Genomic DNA, 27,411 nt, shown 5'->3' on the forward strand with positions numbered 1-27,411 from the left:
TTGCCTTTGCAGCATCAGGTAATTGGGAGAAGGGGGGAGATACCTAGATGTAGGGACACCCTAGCCGGTGCCCATGAGGACAGATTATCACAACATACATTTCTGGCCAACCCTTCTTCAATATGTCCTTTATTAGGAGGAGACATAATGAAGAAGCTAAGTTCTAAATTTTCCCTTATCTCAACTAAATGATCCCTAGACACTCCTTTGCAAAGACCTCCCACTATCTCATCAGAAATCTGGGAGAAAGTACCTTCTATTTGGGATCAAGGCCTGCCAGGAAGAGCTACTCAGTTACCCCTTAACTCTCCCCTCCTGCCAGTGAAAAAACCCAATGGGACTTGGCCTATGGTCCAAGACCTTGGGCATATTAATGAAGCAATAATTTCTGTGCACCCCATTGTCCCTAGCCCATATATAATCCTAATTCAGACTCCAGGAAACTCTCAAGGGTTTTCTATGATTGACTTGAAAGATGTTTTCCTCTGCATACCTCTACATCGGAAGTGTAGATTCCATTTAGTGGTTGAGTGGCTTTTCCCCTCAGACCCCAGATCCCAACAAGTCAGGCGTTGTGCTCTTTCACTGGACCTCAGAGACAGCCTGCACTATTTTGGGGCTGCCCTCAACAAAGACCCTAGAGTTCTAAAACTGACTTACAGCTCCATTTTACAATACGTTGATGACCTCTTGATTTCTAGCCCATCAGAGGCTGCCTGTGTCATGGTCACAATTTTCACCTTAAAATTCCTAGGATTTGTAGATGAGAGAAAGCAATTTGCCCTCGGCGTTTTAGCTCTGTACCTGGGACCTGATCTGAGGCTAGTGGCTCAAAGTAACAGCACTGGAGCTCCCAGACCCCCTCCTCTCCCTAAGCCCATCCAAAGGAGAGGGGAATCGCCAGGGGAGGATTGGCAGATCGATTTCACCCACCTGCCACTTTGCAAAAGGTGCAAGACCCTAAAAAGATCCCTCACCAAGCTATGTGAGGAAGCAAAAGTTGATTGGATCCAAGCTCTCCAAATAGCCCTTACTAGAATCAAACTAAGCCCATTTGAACTGCTGTATGAGAGACCCTTTCTAACCTCTGATATTCTTTTAGATACAGAAATTATTCACAATTTTGTTTGGTTTTCTAAACAATTCGGGCAGATCCACCAGCTTTGGAGGGGATATGCTAACCAGATCCTTCCCAAACCCTCAAGGGAGGAGAAAGAGGAATCCCTCCACCCAGCCACACCTGGAGATTTGGTATACCTGAAAACCTAGAATAGATCGAACCAACTAACACCCCGATGGGGCCCTAATTTTGTCCACTTCCACAGCGGTAAAATTAGAGGGGCAGAACACATGGACTTATACCTCTCCTATTAAACCCTTTAACCTCCCCTAGAAGCAGGTGGTGAAGGGGGAACAGATGTCACTCATTCCTGTGAGCCGCTGGAGGACCTCAAATTCCTCTTCTGCCAGAAGAACAAGCCTAAGGATGCTCAGGAATGGGTAGACCCCTGTCCCCTTTCCTCCTGGTTCCCTTAAATCTTTTACTCCTTTTCTTACACTTTCTGTTTCTTTAATCTTGCCAGCTGGGCAGAAAACCCCCTGATTTAAATCCTGCGTTTTTTTTTAACATTGCCACTTCTCTAGTTGCTTTTAGGACAAAAGCTGTCACTCGAGTCACTGAAGATGCCACTCCCAGCCTGGATCTCTGGACATTGCCTAAAGTCAACACCTCTCTCTCTCTCCAACATAGGCAGGGCCAGCTATACAACCATACCCAGCTTTGAAGAAGCTACAGAAGATTGAGACCTTCGTCCCTTTTCCCTTAGATATTTGGAGAGGGGGGGAGATGACATGGGCATTGTGCAGAGATGGCAGGGACCCTGTACCCCTTGACTCTGGCAGGCTGTGAGCAGGGGAATTCCCTTCCCCCTTCTTGCCCTCAAGACCCCCAAGGCAAGGACCATAGTCTTTGGAATTCCTTTGAGTTGAGATAGACAAAGAGATACACCTCTGGAACACACCTGGGCAGTCTAGCCCCTGAGGGTCTCAGACCCTGCACCAACTGAGTGCCGGGAGCCATGTACACACTACAGGAAAGGATACAAAAGGGCGAGAACGTGGGGGCAGCCTCCCATGGCTATTCCACTCATGCTGTCTTGCTGGCCATTAATCCTATTTTACGAATCTTTCTTTTTACTTTTAAGCTAAGTTTGGAGTCCTCTCATTCTTGAGAATGGTTTCCTTCCCGAACCCAGGGGTTTACCGTTTGCACCCCATAACAAGATCAGTGTTGGGGTTGGGGTACAATGTGTTTGGCTATGACTGATGAAGCCAGTATGAGTTGAGGAGGTCTCTACCACAAGTAGTCTGTTTGAACATTTGGGATGGAGATGGCGCTGGATTTGCACAGCTCACCTTTCCTTTCTAGTTATGTGATTCTGCTTTGCTCAGAGAACAGAAACTTTCTTGATGCAGGCACAATAGGCTGGCTGATCCTGTACCTATGTCTCCCATGTCTCTCAATACCAAAGTATTTCAGAGTCCTTGAAGAGTGTTCTTGTACCGCTTCTTGTGACCTCCAGGTGAACACTTGCCTTGAGATTTCCCCCATAAAATAGTCTTTTGGGTAAGCTTCTAATTGGCATTCAGACTACATGGCCAGCCTGCTGGAGCTGTGCTTTCCACAGTAAAGTTTGGATGCCTGGCAATTCAGCTCTGGAGATGACCTCAATGTTGGATACTTTCTTTCCAGGTAATCTTCAGGATCTTCCCAAGACAGTTCAACTGGAAATGGTTCCATTTTCTGGCTGAAAGACTGAGACTCTCCAAGTTTGATTAGACATACAACAGTGAAGTTGGCACAACAGCCCAGTAGACCTTTGGTTGGGTATACAGCCTAATACCTCTTCTCTCCCACATTTTCTTCTGGAGTATCTCAAAACTGAGCTAGCTCTGGTAATTCATGCCTCATCCTCATCATCCATGTGGACATCTCTGGAATGTATGCCGCCAAGGAAAGTGAACTTTTCCACAGTGTTCAAAATTTCTTCACTGACTGTGACTAATGTTTTCTCATCTGGATAGCATGGTACTGGCTGGTGGAGGACATCTGTTTTCTTGGTGATGACTGTTAGGTCAATTATCACAAGCAGCAGAGAATCAATCCATATTCTATTGTTTCTCAGCCTCTAAAGTTGCATTGAATGCACAATCATCTGCAAACAACAAGTTGTTCACCAACTCTCCTACTTTGGTCTTGGCTTGTAGCCTTTTTAAATTAGTTTACCATAAGTATGTAGCTGAACTGAATGGCATTTTCATCCGTATTGAAAGTATCCAACAATATCTTGGAAAACATGCTAAAAGGCATAAGTGAGCTAGCACACAGCCCTGCTTCATTGTTCAGGTTATGAAAACCTTTAGAAGATTACAGTGAAATATGCTTGCCCAGAGACTTTCATCAGTATTGTATACCAGTTCAATGATGGCATGCAGCCCACAGGTAAGATCTAAATGAAGATATGCATGCTGAATAACCATAAAATACCCAAAGATGTTAGAAAATAACCATCTAGAAATATTATCTAGCACCAGATCTTGGTTATATGAGAGACTGATCTATGTTGAGATTCTCTGAAACCTGTAAAATAGCTCTGAGCTACCCTAGATCTGTGATGGCAAGCCTATGGCATGTGTAGCAGAGATGGCACACATAGACCTCTCTGTAGGCATGCATGCCAAGGACCCAGGGTGCCTGTCCCTGCAGCACAGAATTAGCTGGGCTGCTCCCCTTCCCCCCTCTCCCCAGTAGGAATTAGTAAGCAGGTCTCTTCAAGACAGCATCCCTTACAGAACAAGTTTGCCCCACCCCATTCAGAATACAGTGGCCTCTTAATTACCTTAATTGGCCTGAGTAAGACAGAAACATTTGTGTCTTTACTATCAGAAGCAACCAGTGTCTTTATTATTATAAAGTATTTTGAGGATTTGGGGATGTCTTTTGAGTTTGTACTTTTAAAATGCTCAAAACTGTAGTCTAGTGATTTAGGAACAAGTTGTATGAACCTAAGGCTAGGCTAATAGCTTCTTCAGCTATTCCCCAGTTTCTTTCACAAGCAAACTTGGGTTTTAATTTGCATTCTTAATCCCCTGACCCAACCTGTCCAGTCTGCATTCAAAGGGGTGCCTGCCTGAGGGGAAAAGGTGACCTAAAAACTCTGGAAGATAGCATCTCCCAATCAGCCCTACATCCTGATTAAAACCTGACTTCAACCCTTGACCATTTGCTAAAAAGGTTAATTTGGAGGAAACCCCCTTCAGGAAGTCTGGAATATGGTGGGGTGAATGTGTCAGGAAGATGTCACTTAATCTGAAAATAATGTTTCCTATAAATAGGGGGTTTTCTTGTAAGTGGGCCTTTTTGCTTTTTTTTTATCCTACCCACATTTTTCTTTTTTTCTCAAAGCTTTGCCCTTGAAATGGCTTTCCAGTTGCTTGAATAGTGGCTAAAGAGGGTGTACTTGGAAATTCTCAAGGTCCCCTCGTTTTCCACTTTGGAGAGGAGCTAGGTTTGAGGAGATCATAGCTCACATAACTAGTAGGGAGGAGAATAGAGTGCTTGTGCCACTCACCTCTCCCCAAGCCTGACTACATCACCAACCCCCTTGCCCAGAAGTCCAATGGGAGTGCTTCTTCCTCCCTCCCCTGGGTGAAGTAAGGGGGGAGGGGGGAGCAGAGTGTGCCTGGCACTCAGTGTGGGGAGGGGCACAGAATGTGGTCTCTGGTGGGGTTGGGGCATGGACATAGCATTTGGTCTGGGGGTGGGGGCTTGGGGTACCTGGACCTGGCACTCTATCTCTAAAGGGTTGTCCATCTCTGCCCTAGATATTATCCTCATTTTACTGAAGAAACCAAGATCTTAGAGAAGTTAAATGATATATACCACATAACAAGTATAGTTCAAAAGTAGTATTTGAATCCAAGTCTCTTATTTCCAACTTTCTTTGTTCTCAGCTTCCTCATTTGTCAAATAAGGGGATTCAAATACATGAATTCAGAGGCAAGAGCGTGCTAGTAAAAGTTTAACAACTGACTAGGAGGTGGGGAGGAGTGGAGAACACATAACATGTTTAATCTGCATTATTAGCATTTTCTCTGTAATTGAGTCTAGACAGTTAACAAACCAATAAATGAAGCCTTAATTTGCAGTATTAGCACATTTCTGAGGTGTTAAATGCTCCCACTGAAAATTTAACAAGCAGCTCTATCAGATACAGTGTGCCACTGATCCCATCTGAGTTCTCCAATGGTGAACTTTCAGAATCTGATTCTACAAATACCACAATTGGGATGTATGAGGCAGATATTCCTTATCCTACTGTCTCTTTTCTTTGCCCTCTTAATGACATGGTTGCAGAATATTCAGTAGAAGTAGGCCAAAGTGTAGTAGTCTATGTAATATTTAGTCATTGCAAGCAGAAATAAGAGGCAGCAAATCATTGCCAAGAAGTGCTAATTTTCTTTGTCATCTTGGATTTTCATCATTTGTCATGAACTTGGGTCTGAGAACTGAGTCCTTGTGACCTTACAGATTCAGTTGTAGAAAGAAACTTTATTGATGGGCATGTTGTCACAAATCAGGCTATCCTCAAATTCTTCCTTTCAGTGAGAATAAAAATATAGTTAGCATTTATTTAGCACTTTGTTCTGCAAAGTGGTCTACATAACTCCCTGAACGGTAGGTGCTATTATCCCTATTGCACAGATGAGGAAAATGATGCTGAGAGGTTGAATGTTGATCGAGGTCACACAAATAGCAAGTGTATAAGGTGGGATTTTTAACTCCAGTCTGATGCTAGATCCAGCTCTTTAGGCAGTATGCCACCTAGCTGACAGAAGAAACCTTCCCCCTTTTCAATAAAAGCAGTGTCCCCATTAAGCTTTCCTTAGCTTTCCTGCTGCCTCTGAGAGAAAATACTTGTCCTTTATTCTTTTCTCAGAATTTTTAGTCTTTGAGTAAACAGAAACTAATTTCACATTATTGAAAAAGCCAATTTCATATTCTTGGATAGAATACTGGCACATCTATTCTTGGTACCCTGGTATTGGAAATAAACATAGTTCTTAATTATAACCCTTCTGGATAGAAGTGCTTTCCTGTTATTACCTGCCTCATATGACAACAAATGCTGAATGAGACTTAAAATTAATGTTTCTTAGAAATGAGAAACTAGAAGCTTTTGACTATTGACCAACAATTCTCAGCAGGAACTGGTACCAGTTAAGTTTTTATAAAGTCTGTATTAAAATAAACTACTTGAACCCTTACCACTCTTCCACCTATGAGCTAATACACAGAAGTTAAGGGTTTAAAAAAAAAAATAAAATAAAATAAAATAAAAAAATAAACTACTTGACATGGGAAGGGAATAAAATGTGAGATTAAAGGAATTATAATGAAATACTCTGAAGCTATGATTTCATCAGTGCAGATATTCTTTTTACCCATATAGAATGCCATGACATCATAGAGATAGATAGGATCTTGGAAATTATTGAGTTCATTTAGAAATAGAAAAAATAAAATGGTTAAAGTAACTTAGGATCAAAATCATCCCTAAAAAATATAGCAGATGCATCAACTATCTTTTTATGAATATTTTGAGGAAATCAATATAACTTGGGTATCCCTGTCTAAAAGCTGAAATATGAGATCACTGAAATTCAATGAAGCTTACTTTCTTCTGCCCAGCTCTGAACCCATTGTTGATTTTCACTGTCCTAAAAAAGCATGCTGATTGACCATCTCAAAGAGTAGACTGCTGCCAATGCAAAAATCATATTTTTCATTTATCTTCTTTAGATTAAGATTCTTTTCATTTATATTTTTCAAGGCAAATGGCTGGTTCAAATTGTTAACCTTCAGTCTGTCAGATGTCACTTTCTAACAGCATTAATCTTGGTCTTTTATATAACAAAAGGATCTAATGATGCCTAAGTGTAGAAGCCATTTCAAAATGAGTCAGTACCAGTCTCATAAAATACAGTCAATTTCATTTTGTATGGTACAATTCCATGCTCACCATATTCAATAACTTCTCTTCCTAAAAGTCCCACTTGAATATTTTCATGAGTCAGGAGAGAAACTTTAAATTAGCTATATGTTTTCAATACATCTAACCAACTTTCACATATGCGCTGAAGTAAGAGTATAAAGCTTTGCTTGAAATTGGAGAATCTTATCACATATGACTGTCTACTTCTCCATAACAGATGATGCTACTTGAGCTATGACTATCTTCATGGTGAGAATAGCCTGGTATAACACAAAAAGGTAAATTATGTACCTAAAGATAAACTCTCACTCTTTTATTTCCTTCTAAAAGGAGATCCTATAAGCCATTGTTGAAAAATTATAGCTTCAATTTCACTATTGGCTTGGGATTTCCATTATAGTGAATGTTAGTATGGATGTTTCAATTTTTTGAGTTGTACATGTCAAGTCATTTGCCAATAGTACTCAATGTGATGCTGTTATTAAACGGTTAATGATTTTTTTAAAGTTTACTTCTTTCTATATGCTTACCACCTTGCCTAACATTCCAGTACTATAACTATATAATTAAGAGGCTGAATAGAACTAAAGGACATGTATCATTAATTCTTCATTAAAATTCCCTTTTTGTTAATTTTGCAATAAATAGCAAATTTCAGTAATCAAAAAAAATCTTGTGAGAAATCAAATTTCAGTCACCTACAGTTTGAAGAAGACATAGCATAGGGGAGCTAAGTAGCTCAGTGGCTTAACCCCCATTGCCCAGCCCTTAACCACTCTTCTGCCTTGGAACTAATACATGGTATTGATTCTAAGACAGTGTAAGGGTTTTAAAAAAGACATAGTCATCAGATGACAAGTGGTTTTCTCTAGTCCTTAAAAACTTTAAAAATTCCTCAGAAATAAATTCCCCTCAAAAAGTAAAGCAATTGCTTCTGTCTTCAAAGGCTAAGGCATCAAGAATTCTAAAATGTACTGACCTGATGAATTAACAGAGAAGACTAATCTCTAATGGGTTCATTTGGCACATCCTCCTTCTACATGCCCCAAGATTCAAGCAGGTGACACAACCCAACCCAAGGGCTTATGTTCTTGTTTTTCTTGCAAATGTAGCCTCTGCCAATATACCCTGCCCTCACCCTCACCACTTTGTGGCAACAAGCAACAGACCTCTCTTGGCCTCCTCCCAGGGGAAATAGGGGAGGTAAAAGAAAGTAAAAGCATATTCTGCCTGGGACAGCTGCATGAGCATTGCTCAGCTAAAGAATTCTGGGAACCTGGATAGGAGACCAGCACACATAGGTTGAACCAAAAGTGAAGATATGGGGGCTGGCTTCCAGCTGAGGCTTAGGCAAATGTCCTCAGAAGTCACTTGGGGTCAAGACTGAGATTGGTGGGAAAATAAGTTCTCCATAGTAGGAGGAGACACTCCCACCTCCATCCATGGTCAAAGTGAAAGGAATCAGTGAGCAATAGGGGAAATGTTAGGGTGGCGGAGGAAGAGGCAAATTACCAAAGATCTCAGGAGAAAGAAAATAGTTTTTATAAAACATCTTGGTCAAAAGCAGGCAAATCACAGATATTGAAACAGAAGGAAAGATGGCTACCAACTCATCTAAATGAGTCCACACATCTCTAAATCTTGCAAGATAAGGGAAATTGGACCAAGTTTGGACAGAATTAGATAAATAGATAAATTAAGAATTCTACAAAGCATAGTACATGCTATATAACTGTAAACTATTGTTATTATTGGAATGTTTGTGTTCGAGATTCAAACCTAATCTAGACTAACTTTCCCAAAGGTTTTTATTTTTTAAAGTAAACCATTGGAAATGGAATTGATCCAACCTGTCTACCCTTTGAGCTGTTAAAAAAGGGGGGGGGTGGGGAGCTCAAAGGCCTGCCACTGTGTAAACAGGTTTTTTGTAATAAGGATAGATCAATGAGAGGGAGGCTCAAGTGTGAACATTCTATGGGTTTGCTAGAAATCAGGATAGGTAAGATGAAAGAATTATCAAGCAAAAACTGATAGGAAGTAAATGTTAAATTGTTTCATAAGAGGATGCTGCATGAAATGTGGATGAATAACAAGATAAATTATACCTAACGATATGTGGGTAAGATCTGTTAACAGGAACCACTTGTTTGGTCACAGAGTATGATTTTCAAAGTAACTTGCTACTTATATCTTTTTTATCCCCCAGAAATTGAGGACAGCATCCATTATCAATGGCAGTCATAGCAATGACCCTTGAGGATACCACCTTTGCCCTAAGAAACCTAACGATATTATTAGTTGAGATGATGTTCTCTTCCATCAGTAAGTATATTCTTTGGGAGGTAGTAAGATGATAATTCTTGAGGTATGTTATAGATATGTGTACATACCTGGTATATTTCATGAGGCATGAGATATTAAGCATTTGGGTTTGATAAATACCTAGTACATAAGTGGTTAATAAATACTAGTCCCCTTCCCCTTAGGAGGTATTTTCCAGTTATTGAAGCATATTAACTGGGCTCTGAGGTCCTTTCTGACACCTTAATTCTTTCCCTATAAGTACAATAAATATTTAATTCTTTCTAAAATTCAAGGCTATATGATAAACAACATATCTAGAAATACAATTTCCAAACACTGTATCCTAATCATGAGACAGCAGTACTGTTCTGTCTGGTTCTCCAAACGGAACCAAATGATGAATGGATGGTTACAACATGGCTTGCCTCTAACCATGAGGATAAAGTTGCCACAGCTCTAGTAGATGATCTAAAATTCTCTGATCACATCTATGGTAGCATCTTTTTGTTTGCTATTTTGAAGGAAAAGGATGATTTCAAATTCTATATGTCCATATCACTTGTGAATAATAATAATAAAACCAGAGATGACTAACTCTGTTTTTTATGCCAGGCTCCTGAAATGGTTATGGAGAGATCTAATGACAGAGCTTGAACAAAAAGACACTGGTACCCATGCACGCATATGCCAATTTTGGAACATATGATGACTACATAAAAGGATAGATAAGAACACAAGTTCTTTCCTCAGGAAGGAAACAATTGATTGAATTTATTATATAGTCTGGATAATTGATGGTAATCCAGTCAGAGCCTACCCGGATTATGTGGAAATAATTCAAAGGAAGATTTCAAGATAAACCTAAGTGATTCCCACTCCTCTTCTCCAAAATACTGCAACCACTTTCCTCAAACCAGTTGTTAGTCAATATACTGAGTCAAAGATGCTAACACCAGAGTAAAGACAATATGACATCTAACCCTTGTATATGCTAATGATGTCCAGCCTCATTGACCATCATGGACGTTTCCTCTGTCTCTCCAATTCCAGTTTCTAAATCCTACATCCAAAAAGTGTGAGGTATCTCCATAAGTGACCTAAGAATTTTTATACCGTCATGAACTAGCAGCACCTATATCCTAAAACAAGGATCTAAACTGTAAAACCTTCTGAAAAAAGGTTTTAAAAATGGTCTTATGGACCACTTTGGGGCTACTAAATATCATGATGAGTTTTGTTTTATCTGTCTAGACAAACTGCTTCCAACAAGCCTGGAAGCCAAGAAGTCTTTATCTTTGGAATGAGGTCCAAGGATAGTCTCAACCCTGATATCTTTATACTGAGTGTGTTGGGTGATGCAAATATATATGGTCTGTCCCTGGCAAGGGAAAAGTGCAACAAATTGTACATGAATTAAGCCTTGGACAAAAAAAGTACTAAAGAACAAATTCTTTTGTAATGCAACAACCATTGTATTAAAGTGATTCTTGAGGTTGGGGATCATAATATGGAAAGAATTGAGAAATTGGCATGAATAGCATCATCTTGAGGATTTTGATTATGTGATTACAACTCCTGTGCTGAGGTAGCCTTAGTATATTCTCTGATAGTTCATGTGAATAGCCCTCTAATGGACTAAACCTTTGTATTCATCGAGGAAGATTTGGCAAAGCAATGCAGTACCTCTGGAAAGTGGGGGTTGATAGCCCTTCTTCACAATTAATGGTCATGGATACATTTCTTCACTGGGGGCCAAGATGCTTCTAAAGTAGTTCTTATGACATTAAAGATGTTCGTGTATATTATGACTTTTTCTTTCTTATAACCTTTCTGCCATAGTGTTAATTCTAAGACAGTGGCATGGTGGGGTCAGCAATTTGGGGTTAACTGACTTGCTAAGGGTTATAGTTACTAAGTGTCTGAAATCAGGTTTGAACTCATGAAGATGAGTCTTACTGGCACTCCCTCCATTGTGCCACTTAGCCCCACTCCTCTTTTTCTAAGTGGTGCCATGCTATCTTGGCATAGCTTATCCAAATTATAAATGCTTAGATGTAAATGTTAATTAGGCACCTATTATGTGCCTGGAACAGTGTGAGTATTATGGATGTAAAGGCAAAAATAAAATGCAAGTAACTGTCCTCAAGGAACTTACATTCTCCTGAGGAAAACGGATATCTATATAAATTTACATTGATATATACACAATATAATACAAGGTAGTGGAAAAAGGCATCAGTTGTTTGAAATGGGAGTTAAGGGGAAAAAAAAGAAAAAATAAATGGAAAGAATGCTACATTTGGAGTTAGAGGGCCTCAATTCAGATCCTAGATCTGGCCCTTAATTTTTTTGTATCTCCATCTTCTCATCTGCAAAATTGAAGGAGGGGTTTATATTATATTCAAAAAGCCATCCAAATCTAAATCTAAAATTTTTATACTCTATACCAGCTAAGTAAAAAGTGACACTTGATTTTATATCACATATACATACACATACAATTTTATAATTTAATAACAGATCAATATTCTGTTTTTTAAAAATATACCTGATTTATTGCTCTTTCATTGATGTATGCATTTAGAGATATAAATTTTCCCCAGCATCCCACAAAAAAAAGAAATAGGAGTTAAGAATCAAGGAAAGTGTAAAAGGGAGTGTTTGAGTTAATTCTGGAACGAAGTAATGAATTTTGACATGGAAGGAGCAAAATCCTTCCAGGTATGAGGTACTCTACACAGAGGACCCAAGATGGGAAATGGCATGCTGGTGGTGAACACCAAGGAGGCTAGTCTGGCAGAACTGGGGTTTCTGAACAACTTTAAAAAACAAAACATAATTTTAGACTGAATTAAATAAGGATCCTTTGCATGATGATTAGCGAATTAGCATGGTAGTTAATTTAGGAAAATCATTGGCAACTGTTTGAAGAATGGATTAGAGGAGAGACAAAATGGGGAAGGGGATTGCAATAGTTGAAATGAGGTGACAAATTATTGCTTTAAGGTAGTTGCTGAGTCCAGAAAGAGGGAAAGGTGTGAGACATTGGCAAAGTAGTAGTGAAAAGATTCAGGAAATGACTAGTACATAAGGTGAGAGAGTGAAGAATCAAGGATAACTAGAAAGACAGTAAATATCACCTCTGGAAAAAAATAAGGATATTCTGAAAAGGGCTACTGTGGGAGAAAAAGATAAGTTCTGTTGTGGACATGTGTTTGAGATATCCAAAGAACAACCAATTAAAAATTCCCTATAAGTAGTTGCCAATATGGGAAGGGAGCTAGATTTATAAATCTGGGAGTCAGCTATGTAGTTATTGGAACTCATGGGAGCTAATGAGATCAAGTACGATTACAGAGTGATGTCCCAAGACAGCTTTACAACCAATACAGTGGGCTATAGTGAAGGCAGAGAAAAAGCCATGACAGGTATAACTTGAACAGGGTAGTAACATGAAAACTCAGAGGAAAAAATAGGCAAAAATATCAAATGTTACAGTGAACTCAGACTGAGAAAAGACCATGAAACTTAACCAATGAGATTGGTAACCTTTAAGACAGCCCGTTGATTTGACAACTCAGGGTTGAGAAGTGGGGAACAGAGAGAGGAATCGGAGAAAGAAAGACAACTTCACCTAGGAGTTTTAATTGAGTGTAGAAGGGGAGATTAGGGCCATAGCTTGAAAGTCTAATAAGGTAGGTCAGGGGAGAGTTGTATTAAGGATGTGGAATACTACAGTGTAGTCAGAGAGAGACTGAAAAAGTTGACAGAATAAGGGGGGGGGAGGCTGGAAAATATTGGAATGAAAGGACATAAAGAGTTAGCATTAGCAAGAAATGACACCTCATTAAGGCAAGAATAAATATCAAAAGGCATTGAAAATCAAAACACTCTGAGGTACCACCTCACACCTAGCAAATTGGCTAACATGACAACAAAGGAAAGTAATAAATGTTGGAGGGAATGTGGCAAAATAGGGACATTAATGCATTGCAAGTGGAGTTGTGAATTGATCCAACCTTTCTGGATGGCAATTTGGAACTATGCCCAAAGAGCGCTAAAAGACTGCCTGCCCTTTGATCCAGCCATACCATTGCTGGGTTTGTACCCCAAAGAGATCATAGGGAAAAAGACTCGTACAAAAATATAGCCTCTTTGCGGTGGCAAAAAATTGGAAAATGAAGTGATACCCTTCAATTGGGGAATGGCTAAACAAATTGTGGTATCTGTTGGTGATGGAATACTCTTGTGCTCAAAGGAACAATAAACTGGAGGAATTCCATGTGAACTGGAAAGACCTCCAGGAATTGATGTAGAGTGAAAGGAATAGAACCAGGAGAACATTATACACAGAGGCGGATACACTGTGGCACAATCTAATGTAATGGGCTTCTCTACTAGCAGCAATGCAATGATCCAAGACATTTCTGAGGGACTTATGAGAAAGAACACTATCCACATCCAGAGAAAGAACTGTGGGAGTAGAAACACAGAAGAAAAACAGCTACTTGATCACATGGGTTCATGGGGATATGATTGGGGTTGTAGACTCTAAACGATCACCCTAGTGCAAATATTAATAATATGGAAATAGGTCTTGATCAATGACACGTAAAACCCAATGGAATTGCGCATTGGCTATGGGAGGGGGATGAGAGGAGGGGATGGAAAGAACATGAATCATGTAACCATGTAAAAATTAAAACTTTAAAAATTAAAATTTAAAAAAAATTTTAAGGCATTGACATAAAAATATTGGGAGAGAGAATTTAATGGTGAATGGTAGGAGGTGAGATCTTCAACTGAGGATAAGAAGAAACAGAAGATAAAAATAGCTTTGCAGGCAATAGGATAGAGAAATGGTTTTTCATCTCTGAATAGAAGAGATCATGGAAGATAAAATAGTTTTGACTATATAAAATCAATGGGAGATTTTGTTGTGTTTTCATAAAAAAAATTGTCTTCATGAAGGTAAAACTGGAAGGGAAACCATTAACTGGAAGTTTCTCTGAACATTTTCATTTCAAACAAGAGGCAGAGACAAGATGTCAGAGAAGGTACATAGACATACGTGATCTCTACCAAGTTACCTCCAAACAACTGATATAATTCCTCAAAGATGAATTCTAGAGCAGCAGAACCCACAAAAGGATGGAGTGAAGTAATTTTTCAAGCCAAGAAAATTTAGAAGGTCAGCAGGCAGTCTCTAATACCGGAGTAGGAGTAGAGTGCAAACCAACCTCAAATTAGGGCCCACCTCCAAAGCTAGTATATACCTTGGTGGAGGTGAATCAGGAGCAAAGGCTTCCAGAGTTCTCAGCCACAGACAGTAAGGTAATGGAACACCTACTCAGAAGGAGATATCCAGGGTTCCCTTTGCTGGTTCTAAATGTAGGACTCTTGCATTGCCTATACACACATCCAGGTCAGTGTCCTAGGTCCCAGTCTCAAGCTGAGGAGGAACACTAGCACACAAGTGTTTGTATTCCCAAAGATGCAGGAGATGCTAGTCACAGTTCCAAGGTGGGCCAGAACCCAGCAAGGAGAGTGTTAAACACCCCTCTCCATAGATCATACCACCTTGGAAGAAGTGAAAACTTAAAGATTCCCAGAGCTAGTTCTGAAAGTAGCTGCACAAAGAACCTAAAGCATGAAACTGTGCCTCCTTTGGAATGGGAACAGAGCCCACCTGTAACAATGTCAAGTAAAAAGATAAGGGGGAAAAAAAACACTAAAAAATGAATAAACAAAAAGAAAAAAAACATAGAAAGTTATTTTGGTGACAAGGAAGACCAAAACACATTCAGAAGACAATAGAGTCAATACTGCTGTATCCAAAACCTGCAAGAAAAATGTGAATTGGTCTCAAGCTCAAAAAGAGTTATTAGAGGGGGCAGCTGGGTTGCTCAGTGGATAGAGAGCCAAGCCCAGAGACAGATTCAAATCTGGTCTCAGACACTTCTTGTGTGACCCTAGGCAAGTCATTTAGCCCTAATTACCACTTTTCTGCTTTGGAACTAATATTTATATTGATTCTAAGATAGAAGGTAAGATTTTTTTTTAAGTCAATAGAGGAGTCAAAAAGGATTTTTTAACTCAAATATAATAGATAGAAGAAGAATTGGGAAAAGAAATGAGAGTGATGCAGAAAAACCATGAAAAAGAGGTACAGAAAAAAGGTAAAACTTGGTAAAGGGGGGCACAAAAATACTGAAGAAAATAACACTTTAAAAAAAACAGAATAAGCCAATTGGTAAAAGAGGGACAAAGTCCACTGAAAAGAAAAACTCTTTAAAAAGCAAAATTGGCCATATGGAAAAAGACATACAAAATTTTACTGAAGAAAAAAACTCTTAAAGGCAGAATTGACCACATGGAAAAAGAGGTGAAAAATTCACTGAAGAAAAGAACTTTTTAAAGTAAAATCACCAAATGCAAGAGAAGGTATGGAAGAAAATAATTTCTTAAAAATTAGAATTAAGCAAATGGAAGGTATTGACTTCATGAAACATCAAGAAACAAACAAAATCAAAAGAACAAAGAAATAGAAGAAAATGTAAAATATCTCATTGGAAAAAAACAAAAATAGATCTGGAAGAATTATTGGACCACCTGAAAGTCACAATCAAAAAAGGAGCTTAGACATCATCTTTCAAGAAATTATCAAGAAAAATTGCCCTGGTATTCTTTTTTTTTTTTTAATTTTTTAAACCCTTAACTTCTGTGTATTGACCTATAGGTGGAAGATTGGTAAGGGTAGGCAATGGGGGTCAAGTGACTTGCCCAGGGTCACACAGCTGGGAAGTGTCTGAGGTCGGATTTGAACCTAGGACCTCCTGTCTCTAGGCCTGGCTCTCAATCCACTGAGCTACCCAGCTGCCCCCTACCCTGGTATTCTTGAACCAGAGGGTAAAATAGAAATTGAAAGAATCCACTGATCACCTCTTGAAAGAGATGCCCAAAGGAATATTGTAGCCAAATTCCAGAACTCCCAGATCAAGGAGAAAACATTGCAACCAGACTAAAAGAAATAATTCAAATACTGTGGCACCACAGTCAGGATAATATAAGATTTAGCAGCTTCTACATTAAAGGATCAGGAGACCTGGAATATGATATTCCAGAGGGCAAAGGAGCTAAGACTACAACCAATAATTATATACCCAGCAAAACTGAGTACAATCATTGAGGGGGGGGAATACATATTCAATGAAATAAAGGAGTTTTGAGCATTCCTGATGAAGGAGACCAAAGCTGAATGGAAAATTTGACTTTCAAATACAAGACTTGAGAAGCATATAAAGGCAAACAGGAAAGAGAAATCAAAAGAAATTCAATTAGGTTAAACTGTTTATATCCCCATGTGGGAAAATTATACTTGTCACTCCTAAGAACTTTATCATTATTAGAGCAATTAGAAGGCACATACATAGGCAGAGAGCAAGGATGTGAGTTATGGTGGAATGATATATAAAAAAATAAAATGAAGGGATGAGAAAGAGGAATGAAATGGAAGATGGGGGAAAAGGAGAAATAGGAAGGGGTAAATTATCTCACATAAAAGAGGCATGAAAGAGCTTTTACAGGGGAGGGGGAAATGGGGTAGGCAGGAAGGGAGTACTCTCATCAGAATTGGCTCAAAGAGGGAAGAACACACATACTTATGAAATCTATATTACCTTACAGGAAAGTAAGAGAGGAAGGGAATAAGAGAATGTGGGAATGGGACTGATAGAAGAAAGGGCAAATTGGGTGAGGCAGTGGTCAGAAGCAAAATACTTTTGAGGATGGACAGAATGAAAGGAGAGAGAGTAGAATAAATGGGGCATCAGGAAATAAAATGGAGGGTAATACATGGTAATCATAATGGTGTAAAAAATTTTACAATAAATCTCTCTAATAAAGGCCTCATTTCTCAGAGAGAAATGAGCCAAATGTATAAGAATACCAGTTATTCCCCAATTGATAAGTGGTAAAAGGTTTGAATTGGCAGTTCTCAGACAAAATAAAACTATCCATGGTCACGTGAAAAAATGCTTTAAATCACTATTAACTAAAAAAGTGCAAATTAAAATAATTCTGAGGTACCATCCCACAATATCAGATTGACTAATTCTGAGGTACCATCCCACAATATCAGATTGACAGAAAAGTAAAATGGCAAAAGTTGGAGGAGATCTGGGAAAACTGAGACACTAATGCACTATTGGGGAAGCTATGAACTGATTCAACCATTCTGGAGAGCAATTTGGATCTATGTTCAAAGGGCTTAACACAAGATGCCCTTTGACCCAGAAATACCATTATTAGGTTTGTAGCCCACTGAGATTAAAAAAAAAAAAAAGGAAAAGGACCTATATATACAAAAATTTTTAAAGCAACTAATTTTTGGTGGCAAATAATTGGAAAGTGAGGGGATACCTATCTTGGGGAATGACTAAGTTATGGAATATGATCGTAATATAAAACTACTGTGATATGAGAAATGATAAGTAGTCTTAAGGTAAAAACCTGGGGTTAACTTATATACTTTATCTGGGTTCAGAAGGGTGAGTAGGAGACAGGAATGCACAATAGACTGGGGCCAAACAAGTTAGGGAAATTGGGTTTGGCAGTTTGGGAAATGGCAGTTGACAGGAGTGATTGTTGGGTTTTAACTGGCTCCATCTAGCCAGGGAGTCTGTGAAACCAACAAGTAACAGGGTAACACAAGGACACAAGAATTATAAACACAGGGTTTTAATAATAATTGTGGGTCATGGATAATGGGGAAAAGACCACACTGAATCTAATCACTAGGGACCGCACAGGGGCTGGGAGAGTGGGTTAAAGCCTCCACTGCACTCTCAAGACTATTACAGGCTAGAAGGGAAAATGGGTCTCTCACAAAGTCATTTCTTCTTCAGCTCCTCTTGATGGCACAGGAAATGGGTCCACAGAAAGGTAAATCCAGGAGATGCTAACCAAGGAGCTTGTCTCAGACTGGGATGTCCTCCACCCCAGCTAGATCTTCTTGCTCACTTGATCTTCCCTGGCAGGTCTTCCCTCTCAGTGGTAACTCCACACTCCTTGGGCTCCTCACTGGGAAGGTAAAGGCATCCACACCCTCTCCCTTTCCCAGCTTGACCAGAGTCCTCAAGGACAGACAGTTTCCTTCCCTTCATTCTATTTAGAATGTCCATGGCTAATAGCCAAGGCTTTTCCCCTTAGTCTGTCTGCTAAGTTTGCTTTCCTACTTTTAAAGTCTACTTCCTGTTACAGTAGGAGTATTTCAGAAAAACCTGAAAGAACTTATAGCAACTGATGAATGAAGTAAGCAGAACCAGGAAAATATTGTACATAGTAATAGCAATATCATATGATGAACATCTGTGAATGAATTAGCTATTCTCAGCAATGTGGTGGTTGAAAACAACCCCCAAGTCTTTGATAAGAAGTGCCATCTGTTTCCGGAGGACCGATGGAGTCTGAATCCAAAGAAAGCATACTTTTCCCATTTTCTTTCTTAATTTTTTTGTTCAAATTTCCTTACACAACAGGCCTAATACAGAAAAAAGTTTTACAGATTGCACATGTAGAACTGATATCAGATTGCTTGCCATCTCAGTGAGAATGGAAGGGAGAGAAGGAGGGAGAGAATTTGAGATTCAACATTTTTTTAAAAATCAAGTGTTTAGGGAGCAGCTGGGTAGCTCAGTGGATTGAGAGTCAGGCCTAGAGACAGGAGGTCCTAGATTCAAATCTGACCTCAGACACTTCCCAGCTGTGTGACCCTGGGCAAGTCACTTGACCCCCATTGCCTACCCTTATCGCTCTTCTGCCTTGAAGCCAATATACAGTATTATTGACTCTAAGACAGAAGGTAAGGGTTTTTAAGAAAAAAAATTTAAAATTTTTAAAAAATCAAGTGTTTAAGATTGATTTTACATGTATGGGGGTGGGGAAGAAGAAAGTTTTTGTTTCCAGGATCCATAAGGAACCAAATTTATAAGACAGAGCCATTCTCCCAATAAATAAATGGTTAAAAGCAGTTCTCAAGGAAATGCCAACTATTAACCAGCCATGTTTAAAAAATGCTCCAGAAAATGCAAATTAAATCAATTCTGAAGTCCTTTTCCCTACTCTTTCCCCAGATTTGCAAAGATGACAAAAAGGAAATAACATATTGAAGAAACTTCAGGAAAACAGGGAAAAGATATGATATGCATTGGTTTAGTCCTTTGTTGGCAAATCTATGGCACACATGCCAAAGGGGGCTGCTCCCTTCCCCCTCTCCACCATGCCTGAGGACATTCCTCACCCCACCCCCCACCCCTCTGCCCAGCAGTCCAATGAGAGCACTTCTTTCCTCCCCTTCTTTCCTCTGGGGTAAGGCTCACATACAGCTTGAGGGCTGGAGTTTGGACACTCAGTCTCTAAAAGGCTAGGCATCACTGGGTCTAGTCATTCTGGAAAGCAGTCTGGCACTACACCTGAAACATTACTAAACCGTGTTTGACCCAGAGATAGCCATCAATACCCTAAAGGATCAAAGATAGAGAGAGAAAGTATATAAAAGCTCTGCTTGTTATAGCAGAAAAAAACAACAACTTGGAAACTAAGAGTTCCCTATTTTGGGGTGGAGGGACAACTGAGCAAATCATTATGTATGAATATATTTACACCATCTGAAATCAGAGTTGGTTTTTTTTTTTTTAAATTGAGGGATATACATACAGCAAAGGCTGCTGAAATGTATTCGTCCAACCTCAATACATATAATAAAGAACTCTAATTTTGTACTTCATTTACATTAGCAGTAGAAAGAAAAAAAAAGAAACAGTATATGAAATGAGAGATTTAAAGTACTGTGATGAGGCAATTGCAGGAAAAAAAAAATAGCAAGTCTGCCCACAAGGAGATGGAAAGAAAGTGTTTGAACAAGAGACAAGTAAATCACGTAATCTAGCATTTACAAATAATTTACAAACTTAAAGAAAAGCCTCTTCCCATGATAACATTTTTCTAAACCTTCCATCTTAAAATCAATACTAAATATTGGTTCTAAAGCATAAGAGTGGTAAAGTTTAGACAAGCAGGGTTAAATGACTTGCCCAGGGTCACACAGTTAGCCATGATCCATTTTTTTTTCTTTTTTCTTTAACATTTTTATTCAAAATTTTACAAAACCAAATAAAACAAGCTTTTCCATATGCAAAGAATAAGAAGATTGTACACACGTGAAATACAAATCTCTTACATAGTGTATCAGATGGATTGGATTTTAAGCTAAGGAAACAAGCAAAGCATACATCTTTGAAATGGAATTGAGACCAAGCCCAGAAGAATCTTCAGGATCTGACAGTGAGGGAGGAGGATAATTCTGTGAAGTTTTCCAACTGCCACTCTCTGGACATCTCTCTGAACCTTGGAGGGTGGTGGGTGGTTTTGGTTGATCTTGTGAGAAACTTGCATTACTGAACCCCTAATTTAGAGATTTTCTGGAGATCACTATTGCTACAATCACTCTACAAACTTCATTCACCACCTAAGAAGAAATTGATACAGCAATTCTCCATTTTGGCCGTAGAGACTGGACTCCGAGGGGGGGGCTCTTGAGGACCTTTCCTGTACCAACTTGATCCATTTTACCCTATTATTCCCCTCCGTTTTAGTTATTTGGTTAGTGATTAGGAGTTTATTGGGGGTGAGGGACAGCTACTGAGATCAAAGCTTCAGAAGAAATCCCAGTATTGCTCACCCCAGGGAGAAGTTCGTAGTTGATAGTAAAGCCTATTCTTTTGCCCTCTATCCTGATTCCCCATATTCCTTTACTCCTTGAACCCCAAATTACTTTTATCTTCAAATAAATGCCTGTTCAGTAATTGTTAGCTAAATTGATTAGAGTTTGAAATAGTGTCCTTGAGGGGGGAAGTGTCGTTGGGTGGCTGAAGGGAGGACTAGAACACTATTCTCCATCTTGAGGGAAAAACCATTTGGGAAGTGGATAAGGTGGGGGAGAGGCTTGACAAGATTTTAGTGGCTCTGAACACTGGCTAGAGGTCATTTAGGTCTCAAACTATTTCTAACAATTTCCTCCATCATCTCCTCTACCATCCTTCTAGTTTGGGGAGCCCCCAATCGAATTATACCCTCAGAAGTCTTTCCAGTAAGGGGGGGGAGTGAGCAGCTTTGGCCCACGTATTTTAGTTAGGTGGGGATGAACAGAGCACACCCCTAATAACCCCCCTTTTACAATGGTTAGCTTATTTTTCTTCATATCTACATGACAAAGTCCATCCACAAGTGCCCCAGTCCCTCATTTTCCTCCAACCCCCATCACAAAAGGTACCATCTGGAAGACTAACATGTTCATATAAATTAAATCTTTCCTGTTTTCACCTTTCAGTTCACTGTCTGGAGGTAATATTCACAATTTATTCTTCAGGTATTAATTCTGTAGCTGTGTATATTGTTCTCTTGGTTCTACTCATTTCATCGTGCATTATCCCGTGCAGTTCTTTCCAAGTTTGTTTGTTTGTTTAATTAGCTTGCTCAGTGCTTCTTATGGCACAGTAGTATTCCACCCCAATCATATAACACAATTTGTTTAGCCATTCTCCAATTGATGGGCATTCCCTCAATTTCCAGTTCTTTGTCACCAAAAAGGAAGCTGCTATAAACCATGATCTATTTTTAATGCCATCTTTTCAGAGAAACTTGGGAAGGCTTATATGAACTGAAGCCAACTAAAATGAGCAGAAACAGAATAATGTATGTGGTTTTTAAATATATATATAAAAACAAAATACTTTGAGGGTTTTCAGAACAATGACCAATGCCCTAAATGGCCATGATTCCAGAGGACCCATGAGGAAATCAGGTGATCAACTAGCATTTATTAAGTGTCTTCTCCTGCCAGGCTCTATGTTAAGCATTTGCAACACAATGAGAAAAATAATACCCACCATAGAGCTCACATTCTAAAAGAGAGCACATGAAAACAACTATTTACAAACAAGCTACAGTCAGAAAAAGTCGGGGGTAATCTTAGAAGGAAGGCACCAACAAGACTTCTTATATACTATGGGATTTTAACAACTTGAAAGAAGCCAGAAAGTAGAGATAACAAAGGAAAGGATTCCAGGCATAGGGACAGTGAACAAAAATGCCTGAAATTGAGACATCTAAGCAGGACAAGTAGATAGGATGTCAGGCCTGGAGTCGGGAGGACCCAAGTTCAAATCTGACCTCAGACATTTCCTAGCTATGTGACTGTGGGCAAGTCACTTAACCCTGATTGCCTGGCCCTTGTGGCTCTAAAGCCTTAGAATTGATCCTAAGACAGAAGATAAGGGTTTTGGTTTTTGGTTTTGTTTTAATGCCTTAAGTTGGGAAAGAGAGATTCCCATTCAAGGAACAAGTGTCACTTGATCATGGAATACATGGAGGAGAATTAAGTATAAGATTGGAAAGGAAGAAAGGCCCCAGTTATGAAGGACTTTGCTAAACAAAGAATTTTACATTTAATTCTGGATGTGATTGGGAGCCACTGGAGTTGACTGAACTTAAGAAAGATTAATTCATCAGCTGAGAATGGTCTGGAAGAGATTCTTGAGACCAATCAGCAGCAACTGTCCATGCAGGAAGTAATGGCCTCCTACACCAGGGAGGTGGCAACATCAGAGAAGAGAAGGGGGTATACAAGAAAGCTGTGATGAAGGAAAAATTGACAGCTGATTGGATGAGAGAGAAGGAGGAGTAATGAAAGACATTTTAATTGCAAGACTGGGTGGAAATGAAGGTGCCCTCAACATTAATAGGAAAGTTTGGAAGGGGGAGTTGTTGGCGGAAACATGAGTTCCATTTTGGACATGCATTTAAGCTGTCTGTGGGATATCCAGTACAAGATGTCCAATAAGAAGTAGGAGATCTGAGACTACAGGTCAGTGGGCACTACCACCCCCTGGTGGGTGCTACAGTGATCCAGGGGAAGCAGTGATGGCCACAGGTGCATTTATCTTTCCTATTAATTGCTATTAAAAATTTTTTAAACTAATTTCCAGGGGGCTAAGTAATATTTTTTCTAGAAAGGGAGTAGTAGGCCAAAAAAGTTTGGGAACCACTGCTATAGGTCATCAGAAAGCAAATTTGCCTGTGGGCATGAAGCCAGGCTTTAAGTTGCATGAAGAGTCAAGGTCCAGGGGGAGAGCTCAAGTAATTTGACTCAAGGCCCATCAAGTACAAATGAAGGCTAAATTAAGGATGGATTTCTTTCAGGCAAATGGGCCAGAATGGATGGAGGAGAAAGAACAATTCCTGGAGCCAGAGATTGAACTCTCTAGGTGAAAAGAACTTAAGTAGAAACAAAGAAAAAACTAAAAGTAGAGCCAGTGAATTTAATATCAAAGCCCTTTGTTCTGTCTTTGAAGCTATCTCCCCATAATCCATTGTGGGCAATCCCATTCACACCACATTTAGACCTCTGATGGAGGCTTCTGGATACTGGTTATCCTATTGATAAACACTAAGGATAAGTGAATCTTGGCCAGTACAGAACTGACTTGGATTCTTAGGCTTGGTCTTGAGTAGCATTAGAAGTCCTTTACAATCTGGTCCTGATCTATTTTTCCAGTCTTATTACATATTTTTGCCCCCAATACACACTGCAGGGCAGCCAAACTAACCTTCAGACTATTTCTCATTAACTAATACTCTGTGCTTTTCCATGAGACCACCATTTCTTTCAATGGCTAATGAAAATCAAAAGAAACTGATAGGAAAATACTATTTGCTATATATCTTGTTACAGATTTTTAAGGTTCAGGAGATAATAACATCTAGAATAAAGAAACACAGAGCATACCATATAACTGTACAAGGAGCCTATTTTAAAAGTGTAATGATAAAATGTATTAAATATTTGGGCATTAATACATAAAGACATATAAGAAATTGATACAAAGTCAATGCCCCCAAGATCTTCCAGGAATATGGAGTCTTCGAGGAGGCTACCCTTAGACTTAGCTTTTCCAGGTTTATATCATTTTTTTCTATTTTATGTGATACAGTAAGAAGTCTTCCATGCCAAGGCAGCTCAACCACTTAAGTGAATGAAGATCCATGATTTTTAATGAATGGATTTAAGTCTTGCTCAGGTAGTTCTGATGGTTTTCCTATCCCAGTTGTCAAAAGCTAGAAGAGGTTGGGTATTGGCTGGGAAAAGTTAATGGCTGGTTAAATACAAGCTGGAAGTTACCCCAAAAAGGGCAAAGGAGGGGTAGTGGTGGGTTAGAAGACAGGACAGGTGTAGAGCAAATGCAGCCTGGCATAAATAAGTTCAAAGAGCTTGCCCTCAAAAAAAAAAAAAAACAGAAAAGATTTATTTTTTTTAAACCCTTAACTTCTGTGTATTGGCTCCTTGGTGGAAGAGTGGCAAGGGTGGGCAATGGGGGTCAACTGACTTGCCCAGGGTCACACATCTGGGAAGTGTCTGAGGCCGGATTTGAACCTAGGACCTCCCAAGTCTCTAGGCCTGACTCTCAATCCACTGAGCTACCCAGCTGCCCCCTAGAAAAGATTTTTTTGACTGTATAACAGATAACCTCACATGATTCCAATAAAAACTAAAGAACTGAAAAAGAGATAGATTTCTTGCAATCAAACTATGCAGTGTTGGGCTGGCAAACATAGAAAATATGTCAATATTTCCCAAAATTAATCTATAGATACAAATAAAATTAAAATACTACTTCATAGAATTAAAATCATAACTAACTGTATTGGGGGGGGGGACCAGCAAGCATAAGAATACTACCAAAAACCACCAAAAAGCCATTAGGTGATAAGGGACGAATCCTATTGTATTGAAAATGTATTTCAAAGCACTTAATTTTAAATGTTTTCTGTTGCTGAAAAAGTGTAGGAAATACAGTTAAACCAATTAAAAGATCAATATAGAGAACTGAGAAAGAGAATCTAAAGCTTTTTATGTAACACTTTGTGGTTTTCAAAGTAGCATACATGTTATCTCATTTGATCCTCACAACTGTATGGGGTAGATGCTATTATTATCCCCACTTTTCAGATGAGGAAACTGAGGCATGGAGAGATTAAGTGACTTGCCCAGGATTTTACAATAAATATCAGAGGAAGGATTTGAACTCAGGTCTCACTGATTCCAAATGCTCTTGTCTACCATGCAGTGTCTGATAAACTAATTAAAACTTGGAAATTAAGTCATTACATAATAAAAAAAAAAAAAGGTTAGGAAAAGCAAAATGCATAGCAAAGCATGGGTTTGGACCTGAACTTCATACCATAAACTAAACTTTAACGGAATGGCTTCAAAATATGAAAAATAGAGGAAGGAACAATCTTTTTGTCTCAATTGTAGTGATAAAAAATTTTATTCAACAAATGTCAGAAATTATTGGAAACAAAACACCACAGGCTTGAGTATAGGTTTTTAAAAAAGCAATATCTCAAAAATGAAAAAAAATTGGGAAAATTATTTTGTTATAAATTTATGAGCTAATGGTATAACATTGAATTTATGAGAATTGTCTTATATCTATATGATGTTGACATTCCCCAGTAGACACCAAAAAGCATGAATAGAACATTTTTGAAAAAGAAAGTACAGGGGGAAGGAGGTGGCTCAGTGGATTTAGAGCCAGACCTAAAACTGGATGGTCCTGGGTTCAAATTTGACCTCAGACACTTCCTGGCTGTGTGATCATGGGCAAAAGGTTAAACTCTTACTTTCTGTAATAGAATCAATACTGTGTATTGGTTCCAATGCAGAAAAAGTGTTAATGGGAATTGTCTTGCCCATAGTCATACAGCTAGAAAGTGTCTAGGCTAGAAGGTAAAGGTTTCTTTTTTTTTTTAATAACATTAATTTCACTAATAATCAAAGAAAACTTAATCAAAAGAATCTAAAAATACCATCTTACATATATTTTCAGCAATGTAGCTCTTTGACATCTACTGAGATCATTCTAGTTCAGTAGTGCTCAAATGTTTTGGTCTCAGGACCAAAAGTATCCCCCCCAAAGAGTTTTTGTTTATGTGGCTTATATCTATCAATAATTGCCATATTAGAAACTAAAACTGATGACAATTTTTAAATTCATTAAAAAACAAACTCGCTGTATGTTAAAAATAAATAACATTTTTAAAGAAAGAAAAAACCATGTTTTCAAAAACAAAAAAAAATTTAGTGAGAGAAGTGGCACTATTTCATATATTTTTGCAAACCTCTTTAATATCTGACTTAATAGACAACAAACTGATTCTCATAACTGTTTGTGTATTCAGTCTGATGCAATATTGTTTTGATTGCAGTGTATAAAGAAAAAAAGCAGATATACAGATGATAAAGGGAGAATCCTTTTAGTAGGCAAATAGTATGAAAATAGTTTTGATTTCATGAACTCCCTTAAAGGGTCTTACCCAGGGATCTTTAGACGCCACTTCTGGACCCCAACTCTAGATAGGCAAAAGGATAGGGACTGAATCTGGGATAATCGTACATGAAAAAGTCTTTCTACCTATATAACTTTTTTTTTTTAACCCTTACCTTCTGTCTTGAGTATTGACTCCAAGGCAGAAGAGTGGTAAGGGCTAGGCAATGGGGGTTAAGTGACTTGCCCAGGGTCACACAGCTAAGAAGTGTTTGAGGCTATATTTGAACCTAGGACCTCCAGTCTCTAGGCCTGGCTCTCCATCCGCTGAGTCACCCAGCTGCCCCTGAATATAAACTTCTTGAGGATAGGAACTTTCTATCTTTGTATACCCAAGCCATAGCACATTTCCTGGACTGATAGTCAACTAAAGGGAGAGGAAGAGATGAGCTATTTTACAGCCTGTAGCCTGATCGGTGTTGGGAACTACTTTACACTTCTTCCCTATATTTCTTAAAAACTATGCCCTACTGACAGGGGTGGACAAGATTGAGGGTGTGGACTCGAAACTACCACACCAATGCAACTACCAACAATTTGGAAATTGGTCTTGATCAAGGACACATGACAAAACTAGTGGAAATGTGCATCGGCCATGGGGGGGG

General features: G+C 38.9%; 1 protein-coding gene across 1 annotated transcript in view; it reads left to right on the plus strand.

Moving 5' to 3' along the window:
- Positions 1 to 27,411, plus strand: part of IDNK (IDNK gluconokinase) — a 46,483-nt gene that overhangs the window by 323 nt on the left and 18,749 nt on the right. The gene's annotated exons all lie outside the window — the stretch shown is intronic.

The sequence above is a fragment of the Gracilinanus agilis genome, chromosome 1 (genome assembly GCF_016433145.1).
Source record: "Gracilinanus agilis isolate LMUSP501 chromosome 1, AgileGrace, whole genome shotgun sequence".
Taxonomy (NCBI): Eukaryota; Metazoa; Chordata; class Mammalia; order Didelphimorphia; family Didelphidae; genus Gracilinanus; species Gracilinanus agilis.